This window comes from Nicotiana tabacum, chromosome 4 (genome assembly GCF_000715075.1).
Source record: "Nicotiana tabacum cultivar K326 chromosome 4, ASM71507v2, whole genome shotgun sequence".
In the NCBI taxonomy this organism is placed as follows: domain Eukaryota; kingdom Viridiplantae; phylum Streptophyta; class Magnoliopsida; order Solanales; family Solanaceae; genus Nicotiana; species Nicotiana tabacum.
Genome location: NC_134083.1, coordinates 47102745 through 47109285, shown reverse-complemented (window position 1 = coordinate 47109285; position 6541 = coordinate 47102745).

Genomic DNA, 6541 nt, shown 5'->3' with positions numbered 1-6541 from the left:
AAGTCCGCTGGAAGGATAAACTTATCAGCACGAACTAACATATCATCAATAATTCCCATTAGCCTCTTCATAGTCCGATCTGCCACTTGCAACCTCATAGATGTGGGTCTTGGTTGCCCAATTCCCTAAGTTTTGAACATAGAGTAGGGCATCTAGTTGATACTTGCCCCCAACTCACATAAAGCTTTGGCAAAGTCGACGCTCCTAATAGTGCAAGGGATTGTTAAAGCACCCGGATCATCCAATTTCGGAGCCATTGAGTGCACAATAGCACTCGCTTGATGTGTCATCTTGATAGTTTCACAATTCATCGATCTCTTCTTGGTGACCAAGTCCTTCATGAACTTTGCATAACTCGGCATTTGTTCCAACGCCTCATCCAATGGTACATTGATAGACAAACTCTTCATCATGTCAATAAACTTTTTGAATTTGTTCTCAATATTTTGCTTTGCAAGCCTTTGAGGGTATGGAGGAGGAGGCCTTGGCATTGGTGCCGTAGCCTTTGGCACTACCGATTCCGGTATGTCAATCATGTGCTCCCTAGACGGGTTCACCTCTTCTTGCGTCTCCTCCACATTTTCAGCAATATCAATTCTCACTTCGTCATTAGCTTGAAACACATTGCTTGGAATTTTATCTTCTTGAACTACAACATCATCATCCACAATTCTTCTTTGATTTGAGGTGGTTGCATCTCCACATTTTCTACTTCTCGTAGTTACGGCCATAGCATGCCCCGTATTATTATCCCCCCTTTGGGTTCACCACCATATCACTTGGTAGTGTCCCCTTAGGATGAGTGTTCAATGCTTGTGAGATTTGGCCAAGTTGAACCTCCAAATTGCGGATTGAAGTGTTGTGGGAGGCTAAATGAGCATCGGAGTCGGCATTTTTCTCCATTATTTATTTGAACATACTTTCAATTCATCCCATCTCATTGTTAAGAGCTCGGGCTCGGGCCTTTAGAAGGATAGGGGTGGATTGCTCAGTTGTTGGAACATCGGGGGCCTTTGAAAACCCGACCCCCGGTTGTTGTTATTGTTACACCCTCCTTGATTACCTCCCCCAGTTACTTTGATTGTTGCCACCCCTATTGCCTTGGTTTCCTTGATTATTCCAATTGCTTTGATTGTTCTTGCCACCACTCCAATTGCCTTGGTGGCCTTAATTATTCCATTGCTTTGAATGTTGTTGCCACCACTCTAATTGCCTTGGAGGCCTTGGTTGTTCCAATTTCCTTGATTTCCTTGTGATCTCCATTGTTGTTGATTTTGAGCATTGTTTCTTTGACCTTGATAGTTGTTGACATATTGCACTTCTTCTTCTTGCTCACTATACGAATCACCTTGGTCATACCCACTATCATCTTGCATGAATTGTTCCGGACGGCTTTGCTCTTGTTGACCTTTTTGCCATCTCTTGTTCATCATCATATTTACACCTTCCATCGCATTCACTTGTTTCAGCCCTTGAATTAGTTGCAGCTGAGCTTTGGCCAATTGGTTCATTGTGGTTGTTAACTCCGTGATAGCTTGCCCATGATCATGTAGTTCCTTGTTTAGGTGAATGACATTGGGGTCACCTTGCGGAACATTGGCCCTACTTTGCCATGTCGATGAGGTATCTGCCATCTCATCCAAAATTTCACAAGCTTCGGCATAAGGTGTGTTCATGAAGTTCCCGCCAGCGAGTTGATTTACCACACATTGATTTGTTGTGTTGATCCCCCTGTAGAAGGTTTGTTGGATCATGGCCTCGATCATATCATTATTCGGGAACTCTTTAACTATGGTACGATATCTTTCCCAAATCTCATGCAATGGCTCATAGGGCTCTTGCTTGAATGCTAGAATTTCATCCTGTAGTGCAACCATGTGCCCCGGAGAGAAGAATTTGGCAATGGTTTTTTCGGCCAACTCATCCCATGTATGGATGGAATGATTGGGCAATCTCTCTAGCCAGTCCAATGTTTTTCCCCGTAAAGAGAAGGAAAATAGCCTCAACCTCAGCGCGTCCTCAGAAACATTGGTTTGCTTGCTCCCCCAACAAGTATCGACGAACCCCTTGAGATGCTTGTAAGCATTTTGATTTGGAGCCCCGGTGAAGAATCCCCGTTGCTCAAGTAGTGTAAGCATCACGTTGGTGATTTGGAAGTTGCCCGCCCTAATGCGGGACATGACTATAGCACTTGCATAACCCTCGTTCGGCAACACTCGGTGCGCTGCCGCTCTTGTTGGAGGTGGGGGAGGGACGAGAACATTATCATTAGGCGGTCGACATCGCCTATTTGCTTAGGTTCGGGAAGAACCTCATCTCTTTGATCATCGTCCACTTCCTCCCCTAATGGCAAATTACCAATGGGCTCGTTGTTGAGAGCCATTCTCGTACCTATAAGCAATTCAAAAACAAAATTAGTGACTCGGAAGGAAAAGAAGACAAATCACACAAAAACCTAGATATATACCTAAATCCGTTTAACTCCAAGGCAATGACGCCAAAAATTGATGTTGCCCAAACTCACACCACAAATATAGGTAGTGAGGCGGTCGAAGCAATAATAAAACCCAACGCAAGTCGGGGTCGAATCCTCAGGGAGTTAGAATTAAGATTAGGTATATATTTAGTGTAATTGTACAATATGCCTTAGATTACACTTTCACATTCTTGTTTGTTGTTTCTACTTCTACTTTAAACTATTGATTGCAATTATAAAACTAGGAGACAATATTTTTGGTTTTGGTTATTTTTCAAATGATAAAAGATCTAGGGTCGTGACTTCCACCTAGGTGGTTACCTACTGGGTTGAAAAATCTAGGACAAGCCTGATTGGTCAGGGTTGTAATATAACAATCACACACAATTTTCCACTGTATACCTCTCGGTAGTTTGAGTGGTTTTGCCCAATTTGGCTTTTTCAAGTCCAAGTGGGTATTGCACAAAACAAGTGATAAATGCTCAAGTCGGGTCTTACTATCTCTAGATTCAACCCTTTAATTGGGGCTATCAATTTCTTGGTAGCTAAGTTTTCCTAGACTTAGTCTCTCTTTCTCAAGTTGAGTTTAAGTCAATTAGGCATGAATCAATGTTTGTAACCATTAATTCTTAAATTCAAGCAAGAACTAGGCTAAATATCACTAGCCCAATCATAAACAAGTCCTAAATCAAATACCCATTAAGTACCCACACTAGGGTTGGGCCACAACCCTAGCTAGAAATTTAGCTACTCAGGAAAAATGAAGAAATACAAGAAGAAATTAAGATAGAATGCATATGAATTGATTAGAGAAAGAAAATCTAATGTTTAGAAGCTAATCTGGTACAATATTACTCAAAACAGTAAATAAAAATGGCTCAGGTGCTCTTCAAAAATAAAACTTACCCTAAAAATGACAAAAAGTTCTATTTATACTAAGTTGAAAATATCTGACAAAAATACCCCTGCGGAGGTTGTGCGGCCGCATAATTATGTGTGCGGTCCACACAACGAGACTTGGCTTGACAGGTTCTAGTTCTGCGGCCGCTCAATTCTGGATTGCGGCCGCACTCCTTTAACTACTGCGGACCGCACATTTGTGAGTGCGACCGCATTCTTGCTTCTGCGGCCGCATAATTATAGTGATGTCTGCACTCATTGATCTTAGGCTCTGGTTGTGTGAGACTTCTGCGGACCGCTTAAAAATGAGTACGGCCGCGCTCTTGATTATGCGGCCGCATAAAAATGGTGCGGTCCGCATTTCTTCTTGAACTTGAAATCCCATCTCTCTGATCTTTGTCTTCTGCGAACCGCATAATATTGAGTGTGATCGCACTTAATATTCTGCGGCCGCACAATTATGGTGCAGTCCGCACTCCTTCAGCTTGCCCAAAACCAGCTCTCTGAATCTCCTCTTCTGCGGCCGCACAATATTTGTGCGGTCCGCATACTCTGAAGAAGAACTGTCATGGCTTTTCCCTTGTTTTGCGGCCGCACACAGTATTGTGCGGTCCGTACTGTGGGCCTTTTGCCTTGTTTTGGTCCTTATCTACTTTTGACTCATTTATGAGTTGATTTTGACTTTTTTGGCTCGTTTTCCAATGTTCATGTATAAAAGCACATTTCATTAATTTTCGAGAATACCTTTACGCATTTTTGAGCTAAAACGCAAGTAAAAGAGAGCAAATAAGTGATCAAAATACCTACTTATCAAGTACCATCCAGCTCATAAGTGCAACACCAAAAACAAGAACAAATTATGTACTTCTAAGTACATTGCCAATAAGTATAAAGATAGGATTATTTCCCAGCCAAATATTAAGTTGTGGGAGATTCAGGATTTCGGCAGGGATAAGTTAGGTTTGTATGTTGGAAGGACTATATGTTACAGGGCTAAGTGTAGGGTGATAAGTCAATTCATGGGTAACTGGAGGATGAAATTTAACAGACTTGATGATTATGCTGATATTATTAAGCAAACAAATCCTGGGAGTCCATGCTGGATCAAAACAGATAGTGAAACTCTTCCTCGCAAGAATCTGTTTATCTATTTCTATCTATGTTTAGATGCTTTGAAAAGAGGATGGTTAGAAGGGTGCAGAAGGATCATATGATTTAATGGTTGTTTTCTAAAGGGAAGCTGCAAGGGTGAGTTACTTGGTACAGTTGGTAGAAATGGGAACACTCAAATGTTTCCTATTGCATGGGTTGTAGTTGATCAAGAGACAAAACACTCTTGGAGCTGGTTCATCACATATTTGATTGCAGATTTACAGTTAAGATATGGTGTTGGCTTAACTATTATGTCAGATATGCAAAAGGTAAAGTTACAATCAACTTTTAATTTTTCTTTTTCCAAGTATGTCTACTAACAATTTTTACTATTTTTTGTAGGGACTAGTACCAACTATAATGGAATTTCTACCAATGGCAGAACACAAAATATGTGCTAGACACATTTGGTCTAACTGGTCCAAAAACTAGAGAGCTGAAAAAGGAGGAAACAATTATGGAGATGTGCCAAAGCATCTTATAAAGTGAAATTCAAGGAAGAACTTGAAGTAATGAATAAGCTTGGTTATAAGATATGTGAAGACTTGTTGAAGTATGATAAAGAGTATTGGTGTAGGGCATACTTTAGAGAAGATTCAAAGCGTGATGTCATTGAGAATAACATGTATGAAACATTCAATTCTTGGATAGTAGGTCCTAGGCAAAAGTTTGTTATAACTATGTTGGAAGAAATTAGACACAAAACCATGAATAGGACCATTGAAATGAGGAAGTTTGCTGAGACTTGGGTTACTGACATTGTACCAATGGCTAGGATGATACTGGAAGAGAACAAAGCCCTCTCTAGGAGGTGTGAGGTAATGTGGAATGCAGAACATGGGTTTGAAGTTGATGAAGGTGTGTACAGATTCATTGTTAACTTTATGACCATGGCATGTACTTGTAGATCATGGATGTCGAGGGGCATTCCATGTTAACATGCAATATGTGCATTATATGATAAAGAAATGGACCCAGATGATTATGTTGCCCACTGGTATAGGAAGAAAAGTTTCCTTAAAGCTTACTAGCATTTCATTCAACCAATTCCCAACATGAAGATGTGGCTAGATTCAACAAATCCATGTATAGAGCCTCCGTAACCTAAACCTATGCCAGGTAGACCAAAGAGATGTAGGAGAAAAGCCAAGGATGAACAAAGGAAAAAGTATGGTAAAGATAAACTATCAAAGAAAGGGGTAAAGATGACTTGTTCAAACTGCCAACAAACATGTCACAACAAATCTGGATGCAGGAATATGGTAAGTTCTCATATTTATAATTCTGTCTTTTACATTCTTATTTTGCAATTCTGATATTCTTTTCTTTTACTTTTGTCAGCATGTTCCAAGAAGTGCTACTCAACAAAGTCAAAATATGTCACCACCTCTACCAAGATCATCTCAGGAAATACTATCTCAACAAAGTAATCCATCATCTATATGCGATGATACAAGTATTGTCAAAAGATAAAGCAACAATCAATCAACTGGGCTTGGTATGGGAAGAGGAAAAGGAAGATGAACTACACTTGGCATTGGTAGGGGTGTATTCATATCTGCTACAAGAAGCTCTACTACCACACAACCTTCAATATCTCAATCTACAGGAGGCCCTGGACTAGGCAGGGGAAAAGGAAGAGGAACTACACTAGGAAGAGGCTCGGCTAATGCAGCATCCATTGGACATAAAAGGCCAAGGCATACCGGTTTTGGGATTTTCACTGACACTATGACTGGAACTACTATCCTGAATGTAAGGGTGTATAGTTTATTGTAATGCAGTTTTGTGGGCTAAAATTATTCTATTTTTACTAATTCATTGTATTTTACAGCCTGGTATATCATCTGAGAGAGTCATATCAAGTGGGACATTCAAGGATACATCTGCAACTAACATAGACATTGGATTTAAGCCCCCAGATTGAAGTTTAAAGGAAGAAATACAGTGACAAAGTCACAACTTCAGCAGATGAGTGCAGCAAGGAAAAAAGGCCCTTAAAGTCAAACAAGT